Here is a 21,511-nt window from a genome sequence, read left to right as displayed (position 1 = left end):
AAAAAAAAATAAATAAATAAAAAATAAAAATAAAAGGAAACAAAATTTTAAAAAAATTTCATTCAAATCTCTAAATAAAATTTTAAAAACTAGCTCTAATAAATAATGATTACAGAAAAAGTATAATAGAAATTTTTACCCCAGAAAACAATTAGGAAGGCTATAGGGATCCTAAGAGCTTGGGAAGATAGCAGAGCAGGAAGACCCTGAGCTCATCCTGTCCTCACATTTATGACTAGATACTATCCACATGCAAGACAATAAACCAAAGAGCAATCCAAAGACTGGCAGAACAAACCCTACAACTGAATACAGAGAAGCAGCCACACCTAAAAGGTTAGGAAGGCCAGAAAGGTGAAGGCAGGCTTCCTACAAGAGGGAGAGAGTTGCCCACAGACAGGGCAGAGAAATGGGCTCTCACATCAGGGAGCTCACACAGAAGACTACTCCCATTTGGTTTTAAAACCCAGAGGCACTGACTTCTGTGAGTTTGTAAAAACAGGACTTGGACCATGAAGCTTTAAAAGCCAGTTGACTCAGCACTGGGCAAGCTGAGAGGGCGAGTGATAGCTGGGTCGCTACCCTTAAAGAGCCAGCAGCCTGCACAGAGAGGCAATATTAAAATGAGAGTTAACACAATACTGGGGGAAAAAATGGGAGACGGATCTCTTCATATTGATTTCAGAGTGTGTCAAAGAACTTCCCCAAAAATGAGGGAGATGACAGGCACCATTTTCCTCCTCCACCTCCCAGCATAAAACAGAGACACCTGCGGGAGGTGGGGTTGCACAGGCACTACTACCTAACCCACTAGCATTGCATCCTGCCCGTGAGTTCTCCTGAGGACTTGTCCACTCCAAGCCTGCTGGCCTTGGCCCTGGGCTCAGGATAATTTTTGCTAAAGCAACACAGGCACCCCACCCAACCCCCAGACACACAGCTCCTGCTGCAAGCCCCACATACCCATCTCACCTCACCCGGTCACATCTCTTAGCCACCATCACGTGTTACACCCAGTCTCATGACCCAAGCCACCCAGGTTTATAGGCACCAGCTGCTGCAGCATTTTAGGGGATCCTACATAGGACTAGTGGCCCAGTGCAAATGTTGCTAACACCACTACCCTGCTCCCAAGTTCCACAGCAGGCATGCCCCTCAGAGCTGGCCTCTCGCTAGGTCTCATTAACATCACAGAGGGCAAGCACAATCCACAAGAGGTAGAAAGTCAGTGAAGACAACTGCACTAAAAAGAAAATTGACTTAGACACAAGAGCAGAGAACTAGCAACATACATAGGATACTCTCCTGAAGGGCTAGGTTCTGGTAAACATGAGACAATGCACTGTAGTGTATTCCAGGACCTTTTCTTCATAAAAATAACTACTTTAAAGAGTAGAAGTCACAGCTGACTTTCTTAACATAGAGGAACAGACACAGAGAGGCAGACAAAATGAGATAGAGATATTCATTCCAAATGAAAGAATAAGACAAAGCTACAGACAGAGTTCTAAGTGAAACAGATATAAGTAACATGCCTGATAGGAAATTTAAAGCAATGATCATAAGGATACTCACTGGACTTGAGAAAAAAGTACAAGACATGAGTGAGACCCCTACACAGAGATAAAAAATAACATAGCAGAAATAAAGAACATAGTAAACAAAATGAGAAATAGAGTTGGTATAATGAACAGTTGGCTAGAAGAAGTAGAGGAATGATTTTGTGACCTAGAAAAGAGAGTAACTGAAAGTAATTAAGTTGAACAAGAGAGAGAGAAAAGAATTATGCAAAATGAGAATAGACTTAGGAAACTCAGTGACTCCATCAAACATAACAGCATTCATATTATAGGAGTCCCAGAAGAAGAAGAGACAGAAAGGGAGGAAAAAGTTTTCTGAAAAAATAATAGCTGAAAACTTCCCTAATCTGGGAAGAAAATGGATATCCAGACCCAGAAGGCACAGTGAACCCCCAACAGAACCAACAAAAGCAGACCGACACCAAGATATATAATAATTAAATTTGCAAAATATACTGATAAAGAAAAAACCTTAAAAGTAGCAAGACACTATATATATAATTTACAAGGGAAAACCCATAAGACGAGCAGGAGATTTTTCAACAGAAACTTTGCAAGCCAGAAGAGAGTGGCATGACATATTCAAAGTGTTGAATGGGAAAATCTGCAGCCAAGAATGCTCTATCCAGGAAGGCTGTCATTCAGAATAGAGAAAGAGATAAAGAGTTTCCCAGGCAAACAGAAACCAAAGAAGTTCATGACCATTAAACCAGCCCTGCAAGAAATATTAAACGGGATACTGAGTGGAAAGGAGAGACCAAAAGTAACAGTAGAGAAGTTGGAGACACAAAAGCAGTAAAATATGAGTATTACTGTAAGAAAATCAGTCAAGGAACTCACCAAAAAGGGATATAAAATATGATAACATATACCTAATATGTGGGGAGAAGAGGGGAGCCTGGGTGGCTGAGTCAGTTAAGCGTCTGACTTCGGCTCAGGTCATGATCTCACAGTTCGTGGGTTTGAGCCCCACGTTGGGCTCTGTGCTGACAGCTAGCTCAGATCCTGGAGCCTGTCTTCAGATTCTGTGACTCCCTCTCTCTCTCTGACCTTCCCCTGCTCATGCTGTTTCTATCTCTCTCAAAAATAAATAAAACTTAATATAGAGTGCTATACACAGAAAAGGTTATATACAAACCTAATGGTAACCATATATCAAAAACCACTGATAGGGGCGCCTGGGTGGCTTAGTCGGTTAAGTGTCCGACTTTCGCTTAGGTCATGATCTCGCGGTTCGTGGTTTCGAGCCCCGCGTCGGGCTCTGTGCTGACTGCCAGCTCGGAGCCTGGAGCCTGTTTCAGAGTCTGTGACTCCTTCTCTCTCTGACCCTCCCTGCTCACGCTGTCTCTCTCTCTCTATCTCCCAGAAATAAATAAAACATTTAAAAAAAAAAAAACCACTGATAAATATGCAAAGAATAAAGAGAAATAAATTCAAATAGGTCACTAAAGAAATCAGCAAAACATGAGAAAAAGACTTGAAAGGGCCAGGAAAAAATATTCAGAAACAACCACAAAACAAGTAATAAAATGGTATATATGTCTTTCAATAATTACTCTGAATGTAAATGGACTCAGCGCTCTAATCAAAAGACACTGAGTGACAGAATGAATAAAAAACAAGACCCATTTTTATGCTGCCTACAAGAGACCCATTTAGACTGAAAGATACCTGCAGTTTCAAAACGAGAGAATGGAGAAACTTTTATCATGCAAATATAGATCAAAAGAAAGCTGAGTAGTAATATTTATATTGGACAAAATAGACTTTAAAATAAAGACTGTAACAATAGACAAAGAAAGACACTATATAATAATAAAGGTAATAATCCAATGAGAAGATATATTAATTGTAAATATTTATGCACCCAACATATAGTATCCAAATACATTAAACAGTTAACAACAAAAATAAAGAAACTAATTGATAATAATACAAAAATAGTAGGGGACTTTAACACCCTGCTTACATCAATAGACAGATAATCTAAACAGAACAACAGCAACAACAAAAAATGATGGCTTTGAATGACATATTAAAACAGATGGCTTTAACAAATATATTCAGAATATTCCAATCTAAAAGAGCAGAATACACATTCTTTTCAAGTGCACATGAAACATTCTCCAAAAGAGATCACATGTTAGGACACAAAATAAACCTCAAAAAGAAGATTAAAATCATACCATGTATTTTTTTTCTGACCACAATGCTAGGAAAATGGAAGTCAATCAAAAGAAAAAAATCTGGAAAGACCAAAAATACATGGAGGTTAAATAATATGCTACTAAATAATGAATCAGTCAACAAGAAAATCAAAGAAGAAATAAAAAATGGATATGGAAACAAATGAAAGTGAAAACAAAACAATCCAAAACCTCTGGGGTGCAGCAAAAGCAGTTCTAAGAGGGAAGTTAATAGCAATACAGGCCTATCTCAAGAAGCAAGAACAATCTCAAACAAGTTAACCTTGCACCTAAATGAGCTAGAAGAACAACAACAATCAAAACCTAAAACCAGCAGAAAGAAGGAAATAATAAAGATTAGAGCAAAAATAAATGATATGGAAACTACAATAGAACACATCAATGAATCCAAGAGTTGGTTCTTTGAAAAAATTATTAAATTGATAAACCTCTAGCCAGACTAATCAGGAAAAAAGATAAAGGACTCAAATAAATAAAATCACAAATAAGAGAGGAGAAATAACAACCAACACCACAGAAATACAAACAATCTAAGAGAATATTATGAAAAACTATATGCCAGCAAACTGAACAACTTAGAAGAAATGGATAAATTCCTAGAAACATATAACCTACCAAAATGGAAACATGAGGAAATAGAAAATTTGAACATACCAATAATCAGCAAAGAAATTCAGCCAGTAATCAAAAAACTCCCAACAAACAAAAGTACAGGATGAGATGGCTTCACAGGTGAATTCTACCAAACATTTAGAGAAGAGTTAGTACCTATTCGTAATCTATTCCAAAACATAGGAAAAGGAGGAAAACTTCCAAATTCATTCTACGAGGCCAGCATTACCCTGACACTAAAACCAGATAAAGACTCACTAAAAAAGGGACCTACAGACCAATATCCCTGATGAACATAAATGCAAAAATTCTCAATAAAATACTAGCAAACTGAATTTAACAATACATTTAAAAAAAAACATTCACCATGATCAAGTAGGATTTATTCCTGGGTTGCAAGCACGGTTCAATATGTGCAAATCAATCAATGTGATTTATCACATCAATAGGAGAAAGGATAATAACCATATGATGATTTCAATAGACACAGAAAAAGCATTCGACAGAATGCTTTCATGATAAAAACACTCAACAAAATGGATTTAGAGGGAACATACCTCAACATAATAAAGGCCATCTATGAAAAAGCCCACAGCTAACATCATCTTTTATGGGGAAAAAATGAGCATTTCCTCCTAAGTCCAGGAACAAGACAAGGGTATTTACTCTCACCACTTTTATTCAACACAGTACTGGAAGTCCTAGCCACAGCAATCAGACAACAAAAAGAAATAAAAGTAATCAAAATCAGTAGGGAGAAAGTAAAACACACTATTTGCAGACAACATGATACTATATACAGAAAACCCTAACAACGCTACCAAAAAACTGCTAGAACTGATCAATTAACTCAGTGAAGTCATAGGATACAAAATCAATGTACAAAAATTTGTTCCATTTCTATATACCAATAATGAAGCAGCAGAAAAAGAAATTAAGAAAATAATCCCATTCAGAATTGCACCAAAAATAGGATACTTAGGAATAAACCTAACCAGTGAGGTGAAAAACCTGTACTCTGAAAACTATAAAAGCATAGGTGAAAGAAATTCAAGATGACACAAAGAAATAGACAATCTGGAAGAAGATTTTATAAATGTCTATGCTCCCAAAGCAATCTACCCATTGAGTGCAATCTCTTTCAAAATAGCAACAACATTTTTACAGAACTAGAGTTAAAAATCCTAAAATTTGTATGGAACCACAAAAGACCCCCAAATAGCCAAGCAATCTTAAGAAAAGAAAAGCAAAGTTGGAGGCTTCACAATTCCAGGCATCAAGTTATATTTCAAAGCTGAAGTAATCAAAACAGTCTGGTACTGGCAGAAAAATAGACACATAGGGTCAATAGAACAGAAAATTCAGAAATAATCCCACAATTATATGGTTAATTAATCTTTGACAAAGCAGGAAAGAATATCCAATGGGAAAAAGACAGTTTCTTCAATAAATGGTTTTGGTAAAACTGGGCAGCAACATGCAAAAGAATAAAACTGGACTGCGTTCTTACACCATAAACAAAAATAAACTCAAGATGTATTCAAGACTTAAATGCAAGACTTGAAACTGCAAATGTTCTAGAAGAGAACACAGGCAATAACTTCTTTGACATTAGCCATAGCAACCTCTTTCAAGATATGTCTCCTGAAGCAAGGGAAACAAAAGCAAAATTGGACTTTTGGGACTGTATCAAAATAAGAAGCTTCTGCACAGCAAAGGAAACAATCAAGAAAACTAAAAGGTCTAAAACCTAAAGTATGGAAGAAAACATGTGCAAATGACATATCCACCAAAGGGCTAGTATCCAAAATAAAGAACTTATAAAACTCAACACCCCAAAACCAAATAATCCAAATAAAAAATGGTCAGAAGACATGAACAGACATTTCTCCAAAGACATCCAAATGGTCAACACTTGAAAAGAAGTTCATTATCACTTATCATCAGGGAAATTCAAATCAAAATGACATTTAGATACCACCTCACACCTGTCAGAATAGCTAAAATAAAAAACACAAGAAACACTCACACACTGTTGGTAGGAATGCAAACTGGTGCAGCCACTGTGGAAAACAGTATGGAGGTTCCTCAAAAATTTTTAAATAGAACTACCTTATGATCTAGTGATTGCAGTATTGGATTCTTTATCCAAAGAATACAAGAACACTATGGGCCCCTACATGGCTTTGTCAGTTAAGCATCAGACTTCAGCTCAGGTCATGATCTCATGGTTTGTGAGTTTGAGCCCCATATCAGGTGAGCTTGAGCCTTGCATCTGGTGAGCTTGAGCCCTACTTCAGGCTCTGCAATCTCTTGCACCTTGTCTCCCTCTCTGCCTCTTGGGCGATTCTCTCTCTCTCTCTCTCTCTCTCCTCCCTCCCTTTCCCTCCCTCTTGCTCTCTGCCCCTCACTCTCTCAGAAAGAAAGAAAGAAAGAAAGAAAGAAAGAAAGAAAGAAAGAAAGAAAGAAAGAAAGAAAGAAAAGAAAAATAAAAGAACACAAGAACACTAATTCAAAAGGATATATGCACCCTTATTTTTATAGAAGCATTATTTATAATAGCCAAGATACTGAAGCAACCCAAGTGTCCAACGAATGATGAACAGATAAAGAAGATGTGGTATATATATACAACGGAATACTATTTAGTCATAGAAAAGAATGAAATCTTGCCACCTGTAATGACATGGATGGAGCTAGAGAAAATAAGCGAAATAAGTCAGAGAAAAACAAATACCATATGATTTCACTCATTTGAAAAACATTTTGTTCATTTGAAAAACAAACAAGTGGGGGGGGGGATGAAAGAGACACAAAGCAAGAAACAGACTCTTAATTATAGAGAACTGATGGTTACCAGAGGGGAGATGGGTGGGGGGATGGGGGAAACAAGTGACAGGGATTAAGGAGAGCACTTGTGATAAGCACAGGGCGTTGTATGGAACTGCTGAATCACTATACTGTACACCTGAAACTAATATAATGCTCTATGTTAACTAACTGGAATTAAAATAAAAACTTAAATCAGAAATGGACTGCTATAACCTGAATGTTTGTGCCCCCCCCCCCCAAATTCATATGTCAAATCCCAAAGCCCAATGTGATAGTATTTGGAGATGGGGATTTGGGGAGGTGATTAGGTCATGAGGGTGGAGCCTTCGTAAACAGAATTCATGCTTTTATAAAAGAGACTCCATACAGGTCCCTTGCACCTCCTGCAATGTGAGGACCCAGTGAGAAGATAGACACCTATGAACCATGAAGCAGGTCCTTGCCAGACACAGAATCTGCCAGCACCTTGACCTTGGCCTTCCAGCCTCCAGAACTGTGAGAAATGTATTTCTGTTTTTTATAAACCACCCAGCCTATGAGATCTATTGTAGCAGTTCAAACGGATGAAGAAAAGAACAAACATCAGCTAAAAGCCAAAGGAGAGAAGAATTCCTAGCTTCATGATGGTGCTCACATTTTCCTTGACTCTATTATTAGGGTATCAATAGATTGTTGGAGAGCTAGTATCTACAGAGGAGAAAATAATTGGGAAATTCTTTAATTACATCTATATTTGCTCTTCAATTCCCAACTATTATTGGTTTTTACCAAATTCCTGTGGACTGTGGCTTGGTAGTATTTCCTTACATTTGAAGAGAAAAAAAAAAACATGAAATAGATCATTTGGAAATTAAGATAAATAAAATCGGAGACTATTTTGCACATTTTGTGAGCTCAAGGAATTCATTAATCCCATGGTGGAAGAAAGGTGTGAGGCCATTCACTGCTGACAGAATCTTAGAAAGATTCCTGAAAAGGGTTTTGTTGGGACAGTTTTTGTCCTGAGATTGATATCATATATCTTCCAAAAAGACAGACCTTGACCTTCACCCATGTCAATAATTCTATTTTATTCAGAAGTAGTTGGTTCTAAACAGAGATCCAGTGGATTCTGGATGGGCTTCTCAACATAAATCAATCCAGTAGAGTTAAAAAGTCACCTTAGATTAACTTTACCGGAAGAAATATTTCTCAAGCACCAGAGATCAAGTCAGCGTTGCCTAAAAACATTATTCCAAGAGACTCCCCCTGCTCTCTCCCACCATGAACCAATCTAACATGCTTTCTCTAAAGTGTCTTCCACGCAGGAGCCAGCATGCTCTGGAAGCAGCCCGTTTCTGTTCTGTTTCACATCACTATGCTGGACAACTGATTATTCATAACTAATTCCAATAAGGGTCACAAACAACACATGGGTTCCCCCAATGGCATCTTTAAAGAGCACCTTCCATTGAGGCTTACTTTTTTTTTTCTTTTTTGATGATAACTCTTCATTACTCACAAAATACTTAGTCAAACCATGGAACACAAGTCAAAACTTACTCCAAATGGCCATGACATCTATCCATCTATATTATGTCTGTGTCTTAGTGAAAGCTAACTGTCCGTGTTGTTTAAGCCAGTTAAATTAACAACTTGGAGAACCAGTGATCTCTAAGCATGCCCAGCTGCTCACTGTGACCTAAGTAATTAATAGTAGGTCTTATTTTTATTTAGTACTTTTATCCTAGTCACCTGGTCTCCTTTAAAAAGAACTGCTTCTAAAACTAATATTTACTTGTTCCTCCAGAAATACTTTAATTGGCTTTGTAAAATCAATGGTTCCCTTGATAATTGATAAAAGAGTGTCTCCTTTGCCTGTCCTGGCAATATCTTGGTTTAAATAACAGGACAGATAATTCTTTCACAAATATGAAAAACAGATTTTCGGAAACAAGCTTATTTTATTAAGCCATGTTATTTAATTTTATCTGACATTTGCAAGTCATTTTTGCTAGTAAGCACTCTACATTAATACCTTGAGTTCACATAGAGTTTAACAATATGAATTTCCATTCAGGGGAAAGTATAATATATGTTTGGCAGAAGCCAAGTTCATGAAGAATTAACAGTTATCAAATCCCAAAGGGAAACAAATTCTCTCTCTGTTCCTCTCCTGCCAGCTGTCAAGCATCCAATTTGCACTTTCAAAATTCTGTGTATTATCCCAGATTCAGGAATGAGAGTGCTGGTAACTCCTTAGCACAGCCATGTCCAACCATATCAAATCTAAACATTTACAGGTGACCAACCACCACTGCGGTAGAAAAAAATATCAAAATATCGACCTCAAATAATTTTCATATTAACAATAACCAGAATGAACCACAGAAAATAAGTTATTTTTATACAGTTAAAAAGATGTGACTGAAAATCTTCTAAATTTACAAATTAAATGGATTCCAGAAAAGTTATGTTAAATAAAAATTGGTCATTGAATATTCTTTCTCACTGATGTACATTTTAAAACATATACAGTATGGCTCCAACTTTAAGATGTGGAAACCGAGCAGTAATATGAAGAGCAAATATTGAACAAACGTATCTTTAAGGGAAAAATATCTTACTAAAAATAACACATTAATATAAACTGTTTTGAGTGAATTTTCAAATCTCCACCGTTCCCTGGGTCTTCAGAAACACTGTTTAATTTGAGAAAAAAAAAAAAAAAGCACTGTATCCACCTGGAAAACTCCAATTCTAAAACCTCAATGCAAATATCACCACCTCTGCATACCTAGCCTTCCCTGTTCGGTAATCCCTAAGGGAAAAAGAAATGTCCACACCATTCCTTGAGCCTTGGAGCAGAATTAGGGTACCCGCTTCCTCTCTTGGCACCTAAGCATTCCTCTTTCATAGTCTCAGGGCCACTTACTGTCATCATTCTTGAGAACCTAGATCTTCCACTGGACCTTGTGCTCCCTGAGGAAGGAAAACTTAACACACCTTTGGAGGTCCAGTGCCTACATCAGCACCTGGCATCTCATTGGTGCTAAGCAAGCACTTATGAAATGAATGAGTAAACAAATGAAAGAATTAATGAAATTAAAAGGAAATACAATCAATAATATTGCATTAATTTTGTAAGGGTGACAGGTGGTAACTAGACTTATTGTGGGGATCATTTTGTAATATGTAAAAATACCAAATCATTATGATGGACACTTGAAAGTAATAGAATATTGTGTGTCAGTTATAAATAAAAGGACACCTGGGTGGCTCAGTCAGTTAAGCATCTGACTTTGACTCAGGTCATGATCTCACAGTCTATGGGTTTGAGCCCCACATCAGGCTCTGTGCTGACAGCTTAGAGCCTGAAGCCTGCTTCAGATTCTGTGTCTTCCTCTCTCTTTGCCCCTCCCCCACTCAAGCTCTTTCTGTCTCTCAAAAATAAATAGACATTAAAACATTTTTAAAAATAATAAACAAATATGCATTTTGAATTCTTGAAAGCTTAACATAGATACTGCTTAGGTTGCCCCTATGGATGATTCAAAAACAATTATCAGGTCCCTTATATCTCGATATGGAGTATTTTTAGTTTGGTTGATCTTAATGAACTGAACTCTGACTTCAGAAATCAGGATTGACAGATTTCTTAGAACCTAGGGTGCTGCTCATGTGTTCCACATCATGGTGACTCAACAATGGGCTGGAGTCTAAGACATTTCAGTTAACAATGTCTTGATCAACAGACTTTTTTTTTTTAATTTAAAAAGAGAGTATAAGCGGGGAGGAAGGAGGGGCAAAGGGACAGAAAGAGAGAGAATCTCAAGCAGGCCACATAATCAACACAGAGCCCAGTCCCATGATGGTGGGACCATGACCTGAGTTGAAACTGAGTCAGACACTCAACCTACTGAACCACCCAGGCATCCCATGATCAGCAGACTTTTCTTAAACCGACACCCCCAGATGATTAACAAGTATTGCTAGAGGGATTATGTAGTTTACAGAACAGGAACAGTTCTGGACCCGAGGGAAGGAATAAGGTTTCCAATTAAAGTATGTATAACATCCAAACAGCAAACACTGGAGAAATGCAAAGAAGGGTGCATAGTCAAGGGCCAAGGCATTCTCACAAGCAGGCCATGCAATGACCACACTGCATGCTTATGCTGATGGGAATGTCTCACCTACAGATTCTATAGAGCTATCTGGATGGATGGCTGAGAATATACCAGCTTTTAGAGTCTTCCTGAGAAAGAGCCTAGAGTAATCACCCACAAGACTGTGATCAATAACAAACTCTCCAACCTGCTGGGATATCAAAAGACTGACAGGTGGTTGTGAAGCAGAGTATCAGGTAAGAGGTGGTAGATAAAACCAGCCTAGAAAAATGATCCACAGTGTTTTTCTGCAGGCTTGAGTCATAAAAAATTAAAGGCCATTTTAAGGTACACTGGGTATTGATGGAAATGCAATCAAAATGACAATAGAGCCCTCAATGTTTTCAATAGATGAAGAGAAGAGAATGCCAAACTGGAAATAAATTACCAGCAGACCTTATTAGGGGGTGGGGAAATGGAAGATTCTCTAATGTGTATTAGATGGCAAAGAGAAAAGGTACTTTTCCTTTTGCATATTTTAGTTTGTTAATTATGAACTTAAAAGTTTGATAACCTAGAGTCTATATTCTACCTGCTTATTCTTCAGCCTACAAAAGAACTTTTAAGTTATCCAAGATTCTGGAATCTTCCTAATACAACCACCAAAGCCTAGAGAGGATCAAGTCAGAGGTTGGCTTGAACTGAAACAATGTCAAGAAGGTGTGATGTAAAGTGGACATTTGAAGTTGTCAGTTGTTGAAATTTCTTGGTATCAGTGGGCACCCTTGTATTTAAAGGTATTTAAACCTTCCGTGGTCAGTCAAGCATGCAACCAAAGCACAATATTCCTCTAGGAATATATACAACCAGGTAACAAAATTTATTCACAGAACTCACCTCAATAAAACTTCCAAATTTCTCATTCAGTAGAATTACATTTTCCACTATTCTTTCTCCTTTTTGCCTCTGTAATTAGTCATATTTTGCCATTTCCATTTACACAAATTGTTATCAACCATTTCCAAGAGCTGTCATCACTTTCTAGCAGCAAGATCTAGATTTTGGAAATCTGAAGAGTTAATGGTACCTATGGAAGTACACAGCAAGGTAGGTACAAACAGATTTTTTTTTTTTGGTTGCTTTTAATTTCACATTATTCCTCTGTTTCATCTAATGCACAAAACTAAGAACTGAGATCCTATAAGCTACTAAATTTTGAATCTGTGATTTCTAACTATCCTTAAAACTCCCAAGGAAAAAAAAAATTAAGACAGTTTTCTTTCATATAAAATAAACGTGTGTGTGTGTGTGTGTGTGTGTGTGTGTGTGTGTGTGTGTGTTTGGAATTGCAGAAAGCAAGTAGAATACATCTTAAATAATGTATTTCTCATGATGAGGGGATTCCCAGAAAAACACATTAAAAAGTCCTTAATTATAGCTCATCTTCAGACATACCTGTACTCTTCATCAGTTTATTTCTAGTATTTCAAGCATGCCTCTTAATATTTTGTTTACTTTTCACATGTGAATACAGCATTGACAGGCTTAAAGATTCACATGTGAATATACAATTACAGGCTTAAAAGTAAAGCATGCCTCAGGTTATTACCACAAAGTTTTCCATTTTTCTTCCAATTTTATGAGATTTTAAAGCCTACGTTTCTTATCACAGATATCAGCATTTGAGTTCTAATATTTTCCACTCATTTTTTATAAATCAAGGCCAAAATTTTAGAAATATCCAAACAATTTTACAAACACTGCCTTTCAGTCAAAGATAGCAAAGGGCCAAAGTTGAACAGTCTAGACAAAGGCAACACCACACACACAGCTCCTTCGACAGCTAAAGCCCAAAACCTGCCTTAGAATCATCATTACCTCCATGTGTGAGCAAATTTATACTCAGAGATCACGTACTCCCAGGCGATATTAGGAAACAATTATCCAAATCTCTGGGCACTTTTCTGTATTACAGGCATGCTGGGATGGTACCTGTTCCTCACAAAGACTGTGGCCCTCAAATTCCCACCTTCACACGGTAGTTTCCTCAGGCTAGAATTTTCTTTTCCCTTTCATCTTCTCCAATTTCCATCTGGCTTACTCCTATTCTTCAGTTCTCAACCTAAATGTAGCCTTCTGTGTGCTCTCAGATCAGACGTTATCTATCCTCAGGGTCACTGGGCACCTGAGGCTGAGCAACCCTCCTCAGGCTTGTAATGAGGTTTCTTGGCCATCTTCCTTGAATGACCATCAATCCTATACACTCAATCTGGAAAACTGACTCCTCTGTTCCATCCTACATTCCCACTCACTGGCCCATGCCGAGTACCCTCTGGACAAGTCTTCATGTAACTCGATTAAACCAAGTTAAATGACAGGCTCATTGAACAAAACTTGTATCTGGATGGGATCTTTCTTTTTGTCATGTTTAGGTAGAAGGGAGACAGGAATGAGGGTAGTGGGGTGGGATTCATCGATGCATCATAGTGAAATAATGCCACTGAGACACAGGGGCTATTTCTGTGGTGTCCCAATGGGACAAGTTTTCCTTCTTACAGATAGGTCTCCAAGGGCCAAACAAAGCAAAACAAGGCTGTACTTTGGCCTGACATCTGCAAAATTTTGAACCTTATCCATGTCTTCATACCACCAGAGATCTGATCTCTTGTGTGTAGCGGCATGGACTCTCTTTGATCATCTGTGTTGGCCTCATGTTCCCCTGAAGCCAAGGAAACAATCCTGTCTTCAGCCAGGAACCGGGAACTTGATTCAAATACAAAACATAAAAGCTCAGATTCTAAAATGAGGGCCAAAGTGAGTCCTATAGTTTTAGGTTTCAGAGAAAAGGTGAAGAGAGCAGTGACCTCCACGTTTGATTCCCAGTTATCACCAATGGCACCACCAGCAGCTACTGGACACACAGAGAAAGCAACGAAAACCACAGGCAAGGAATTACATACACTTGTCTCAAACAAAAAACCAAACCCACTTGGGAAATGATCAGTCTTAGCCAAGGAGAAATCAAAGAGGAGGAGTGATAAAAGAAATAATAAGCTTGCTTCTAAGACAATGGTATTAACAATGAGATTTAAACAAAAATTCCCCTTAAAAATGCCTAGTTCAGCAAATTCTCTTTCATCAGGAGTGTTCTACTGAAACTCATCTTGAGATTGCTGCAGAGAGTCTTGGCTCCCTGTCTCCTATTAGGGGCCACTGTACCTGAGTCACCAGCAGGTACGGGAATACCAACAGTCCCCGGCCTCAGTGTGGTTTCATAAAGCAGTACAGAAACAATTTTTGGCTTTGCTGCAAATGTGCATAATGGAAAGCAAATATTATTAAAAAGACAATCGTTTTTAGTGATTAAAATAATCCAAGGCAGAAAAAATTTCTCCCATAAGTTTCTAAGTTCTCATTTATCATCGTTTTGCCGCAAGAAGCCAGAGTAATTTTATTTTTCCTGACTTCTATTAAAAAGATCAATACATATGATTCCAAAGAGTCTCGGCTCATGAAAAGATGGAGCAGGCCTGTAATCACACATGAAAGTATTGGTTGTCATTAGCAGAAAGATTGATCTGAAAAGACAACAGATGCAGAGTGAAAGGGCTTAAAATTTTCCATTGGGCAGCCCAGCAACTTTCACCTTCCAGATAATTCAATACAGATAACAGATTACCATATTAGAAGAAAGAATTGGATTGGGGATATTCAGTAGATACCCATTTTAGTAAAGCAATACCAAATTTCTCAATAATGATTTTGTTGGATGCAAAAAAATTAATGTGGCCTGCCGGTACAAAGGTATCGTCCAATGCGCATTTAAGTCAAAGTTGTTAGATGAGATTTTTATACAGTTACCTGTGGCATCAGAAGCTCTAATGAAAGCACGTGTTCAGGTGACTGCTAAAACAGTGAAGGGACATATCAAAGCAAATGTCACAGGCTTATTCCATGAACAGAGCCACTTTCAGCTTTCTTCAGTGAATTATTGACATGATCTGTAGTAATAGTTGCATAAAACTCGCGAGAACTGAACTAACAACTCATGGGCATGCAGTTTTCTTCACTGCATAGGTCTCCTTTCCTGAAACCCACTCACAGTGCCATAAAAATGCTAGCTATAAATCAAGATGGGATTTTTATAGGACCTTGGAAGGGCACAGTGAACTTGGAAATTCAGAGCTGTGATCTGAGGACATTTTAAGCTGGAGGTCAACGTTGTCAAGATCTTTATCTTTGTCCTACACATGTACAATGTTTATATACCTAAGGATGGTGTTTCCATGCTCCAAAACGAATAGATAAGATGAAAGAGGAGCTGAGACCAGCACAAGAGAGATGCTATTAGCCAAACACTGGCCTTATGTTTTGTTTTTTTTAAACATCTGAATATTTTATCACTCTTCAATCCCTCTACTACTCAGCTGCCAGCAATAACTGGACATCTCACAGTAATCAGATCTGTTCATAATTATTAACCACTGATCATTTTCATAATAACCTAAAAGCTGATACTGGAGAAAGATATCAACATCCCTTCCCTAAAACAATAATGTTGACAGTGTTAGTGTTAAGAGCCATTGTTTGTAATGGACTTCAACAGAGTTTGAAAGACATTTTATGTAAGAGTGATACTCAATTACCCTCCTATGAATTTTTAAATGCTTTCTTTCATTATCTACGTTTTACACAAAATCACATTGTCACAGCATTCACTAGATACTTCAGTGCATTTATAGCAAACCTGTTTTCCTCCATGTCTAAATTTAAAAAAATATAAACACTTGTTTTTGTGAAAATACCAGAAAATGTTCATGGTTTTGGAATTTCCTGTAATAATAGTATCAGGAGTAAATTCCTCTAAATACAGAGGACAGGAATAAGACCAGCCAGAAATTATTTTTAGTTTTTCAAACTTAGTAAATTCTTTCCCATTTTTCAGCTGAACAGATTATTTTTTCTTGCAACTAAATAAACATCTCCATTTTACTAATGAAGTCAGTATTTTTAAGAAAAGGAGAAATAGGATTTTGTTTCCCATGTGTGCTTCATACAGGATCCTGTGTAAATGTATGCGGACATGTTTATATTTCATGCTGGTAATGAGGCCACATCCTCTTAGCCAATTCTCTTTTTAAGAATACTAAGTTATGATTACTTGGGGCAGTATTTATCATGGTGAGCACTGAGTAATGTATAAGAATTTTTGAATCAATATGTTGTACACCTGAAATTAATATAATATAGTATGTCAACTGTACTTCAATAAAATAAGTACATACATACATACATACATACATACATACAGTGGAGCACGATAGCTCTCCAAGATTGGAGTGGGCTATGGAAACTGCCCATCTTTGCACCAAGGAAGGGTTCTCAGGTGAGGACTCTTGAGTCATAAGATGCCACAATGGACAGACAAACTATGACATAGCTGTGAAAGTTCAGTGACAGGAGCACCTATTGCCAAGTTTTTATTCCTCCCCCACCCTTCCCTGTCTTGCTCATCCCTTGATGAAAGGTCTGGGATATGATACCCTGGGCTGGTATGGCTCTCAAGGGAGAGGACAGAATAGCTTGTATGATGCTCCAGGCTACACACAAGGCTCCAATTCCCACTGGGATCCATTCCTGTCCTCTGTGTATAGTCTGACAAAGAAAATAGGAGGCTGAGGCACAAAACATGATGTAAATTCAAACATTCTGTATTTTCAAACACCATGAAAACCAAGGATTTTTAAGTAAAAAGACAAAATAAGAGAGAGAAAGCTATACCATAACTGTATTAGCGGGGGTTCACCAGAGAAACAGAACTGATGGGAGACATAATTGTATGTGTATTTATCCTGAGGCCCATGAAGAGCCAATGTTTCAGTTCAAGTGCAAAGACAGGAAAAAGCCCCAGCTCAAAGCCATTTAGGCAGGAGGAATTCTCTATTACTCAGGGGAGGGCTAGTCATTTGTTCTCTTGGGCCTTCAATTGATTGGATGAGGTCCACCCACATTAGGGAGACAATCTTCTTTACTTAGTCTAGCAATTTCAAGTGTTAATCTCCCCTTCAGTGAAACACCCAGAATAATGTTTGACCAAATATCTGGGCACTTCATTACCTAGTCAAATTGACATAAAATTAACTGTCATAGCAACCTTGTCAAATACTAACCAAATATGCTTTCTCTTCTCTTTGTCTTAATACAAATGATAACATAACTTTCTGTTCATCCCCTTTTTGGGATAATTCTTTTTGTCCATTTGGCTTAAATATCTCTTCTGCACTTCAATAACCAGGCAATAGATGGGTTGTAAAATGGCACTGAAAACTACCCCCCCACCCCAACCTAACTAAATCAAGTTCAGGGAACATTTATTTAATAAAAAGGAGAATCAATAAAATTATAATTTGAGGAAGTTAGAATCAATGCCAAGTTGTCCTATAAAAAAATTTGATTGGAATTCATGTTCTTTCTTCTCTTTGTTAGGAAAAACTATATTAAAAGTAGGATTAATTTAATGATCATCATACCAGTTGGTTTATTGGTGAGAAGTCTGAGTGGGAACGATGCACCCAGTTTTTAGTCCTTTGAAACCACAATTTTCAATTCTACTAGACCTATGCTGCTCTAAGAGGGTTCCACAGACGAGCAGCATCAGAATTTCTTGGCCATTTGTTTAAAATGCACATCCTGGTTACCACCCCAGGTCTTTTAAATCAGAATATATGGTGATGGTGCCTAAGAATTTGCATTTTAAGAATCTCTCCAGGTGATTCTTAACCATGATAACATATGAGAATCTCCCCCACATTAAACAATACTTTATCCAGTTCACCAAAACACATGTCAAGGTTAAAGTTCAGCCACAGAAACTTAGTGCTATCATCCAGTTAGAGCCTAATTTATCAACCAGTTGGCACACACACACACTCCAATTCTACAATCAAGAATTTTGTATTTAACGGTGTTTGATCATTTCCTCTAAACTTTGAAGGATTACCTTCATTTGTATAAAGTTAGCAGTACTATAGAATATCAAGATATTACAACATTAAAATTTAATATTACCTTTTAAATTTAATTACGAAATTAAAGTTAATATTAAAATTTTAGGGGCGCCTGGGTGGCTTAGTCGGTTAAGCGTCCGACTTTCGCTTAGGTCATGATCTCGCGGTTCGTGGGTTCGAGCCCCGCGTCGGGCTCTGTGCTGGCTGCCAGCTCAGAGCCTGGAGCCTGTTTCAGTCTGTGACTCTCTCTCTCTGACCCTCCCCTGCTAACGCTGTCTCTCTCTCTCTCCTAGAAATAAATAAAAATAAAAAAAAAATAAAAAAAATAAAGTTAATATTAAAATTTTAATTTGCTTTTCATTCCATTCCACCACCTTGACATAAATGGATGGCCCTCAAAAAATATTTCAAGTTGTCCTCACGTGCCTAATTCATATTTTCAATAAAAAGTGAAGCAGTTGTCAACAGATATGAGTAAGGTGTTGGCCATGAACACCAGTACAGTGAAGCACGGTTTTAAAGTAATTGGTATATTCATTGTGCAGCATCTGTTAATTCTGCCTCCCAAGTCCAGACTTAGAAAAATATTCTAGTGCTTCTATACAGTCTTTAATCAGCCCATATCCCCTCCTTGCAAAACAAGAATATTAAAAGAGCCCAAATCCGACGTTTTGGAATCTTCCTTCTCTTCCCCCAATCTGAGTTCCCAATGTCTTGGTAACGGCCACACTGGAGTGATAACTCCCAGGCAAGATACCCTGTGGCTACATGTTGGTCTCTGCTGCCTGTTGAGCTCCTTTTTCATGGTGGTCTCTTTCCCAAGACCATCCTCCCTAACCAAGCCCCGCTTTCCAAAACTCTCTTTTCCCTCTTACTACATAAAAATGTTCTACTGTTTCTCTTTCTCAAGACACATGATAACTACCTATTGTTTACAATCTGTCTGAATCTATTCCCTTCGGAATCATAACTATAATTTAGTATAATCTCAGCTTATGATTTAGTATAGAGGACTTGGAATAATACAACCAGAGTCCAAGACAGGGCTATGGTTATACAACCTGGGGAAGGTTTTGTCCTCAAAGAACTCATAACTTAATAAGATAAATAAGACAGTTAAACCAAACTACAGTGAACCAGAAAACACCAAAAGAAAGGTATAAGGTGTTGGTGGGGGGAGTACAAGGTGCTAAGGGAGTCAAGAACAGGAGAGCTCACACCCACTTGAATGTGGGCTCCAAGAAGTTTTCCAAAGGAAAACTCACCCCTTCTGGAGTTACTCTTAAAACAGAACAGATATACCCAATATTTCTCTCTCTGGAAATGAGAACTGTGTCCGTGAGAACTCGTGTCACGTTGTTTTTTCTGTTGGCTACTCATAGACTGAGGTGTATCATGTGGATCTACTGGAATCATTCTGACATAGGTAAAAATGATCACCATTGTCTTTTGAACCTGGTCCCATAACATTGCAAACTATGTATATGGGTGGAGACAAGTATGTGTACAGCAGCATACATGATTCTTACCTCAGGTTAAGTAGCTAGCCTTCCTATGCAACAGTAAATAAGAACATATTGAATATATGTTGTGAACCAAGATCCAAGATGAGCACATGGCTACAAGCAATGCAGGACCAGTCCTTGGAGCTTAGAGTCTAGATGGCCATAGAGACATTAAACAAATAATGACTAGTGTAGACTCAAGTATAATTATAAGTTTAAGACTAATGCCTACATAGCTGCCATACAGTGCTTTCTCTTCTAATCTACAGTTGCAGGAACTACTGTTGCAATGAAGATTATGACTGTTGTCCTCATATTGAGTAGTGTTACAAATGCCTGTCCCAGCTCCGTGGAAACTCCTGTCACCTTAGCATGGAGTTCTCGCCTACACCCTGGAACCACTCTACTGAGTGGTGGTTCTTAGCCTACAGGTGAGCATAAGGATAACCTGGAGGACTAAAGTTCAGATACTGGCCTCATCTAGAAATTCTCATTCAGTTGGTCTATGCTGGAAAGGTCTATGCCATATTTGAAAAAAACCATCTGGGTTGTTCTAAAACAGTTATATGAACTGCCTTGAGAAACCCTATAATCTAGAGGTGAATGAACTAAAAACTCTGAATTTTTTTTAATCCAGACAAATTAAGAACATAATTTAATTGTTATGCTGCTTTCACTTCAGGATGTTTCAAAAACATGTACATATTCACATATGTACATTCTCCAAAAGACACTAAGAGGGAAACTATTCTCAAAGAAGAAGAAAGTTCAGAGGCACCTGGGTGGCTCAGTTAAGTGTCTGACTTCGTCTCAGGTCATAATCTCACAGCTTGTGGGTTCGAACCCCTCACTGGGCTCTGTGCTGATGGCTCAGAGCCTGGAGCCTGCTTCGGATTCTGTGTCTCCCTCTCTCTCTGCCCCTGCTCATGCTCTCTCTCTTCCTCTCTCTCAAAATAAATAAATAAACATTTTTTAAAAATGTTCAATCCTTAGATTTGAACTCTTTGTAAGGCACCTTTAGTATATATTGTCAATACATACTCCAGCTTAACAAAAAAGATTACTCATTTATCATTCAGGGTTTTTTTTAAGATTTTTTTTTTTTTGGTTAACATTTATTTATTATTGAGAAACAAAGAAAGACAGATCAGGAGCATGGGAGGGGCGGGGAGAGGGGGAGACACAGAATCTGAAGCAGGCTCCAGGCTCTGAGCTGTCAGCACAGAGCCTGATGCAAGACTCGAACCCTCGAGCCGTGAGATCATGATCTGAGCCAAAGTCCGACACTCAATCAACTGAACCACCCAGGTGCCCCATCATTCAGTTTTTAAAAATATTCATGGTAAATCTCTTTAAGGCAGCATGAATAAATACCTAAATGTAAGAAATATGCTGAATCAAAAACCATAGATGACCAACATTTCATGAAAGAAACAAAATCAGTTGCTAAGCAAGCCACAAATAAAACAGAGGCTTTTCATTTTGACCCTCAAATCAATTCTTTGGGGGTTTTTTGTTTGTTTACCATTTTAAAATGACAGACAACTAGGAAAAAATCTGTATTTTCACTAACTTTAATGTTTTCTCTTCCATATAATGTTGATTCAAAAGCAATGTTATCAATAGTCACAATTAAAAGGAAAGGAACCTTCAAAGCCACAAATTCTACTGGAACCAAGA

This window comes from Crocuta crocuta, unplaced genomic scaffold (assembly GCF_008692635.1).
Source record: "Crocuta crocuta isolate KB4526 unplaced genomic scaffold, BGI_CrCroc_1.0 scaffold84, whole genome shotgun sequence".
Lineage (NCBI taxonomy): Eukaryota > Metazoa > Chordata > Mammalia > Carnivora > Hyaenidae > Crocuta > Crocuta crocuta.
Note: the sequence above shows the minus strand (reverse complement) of the source record.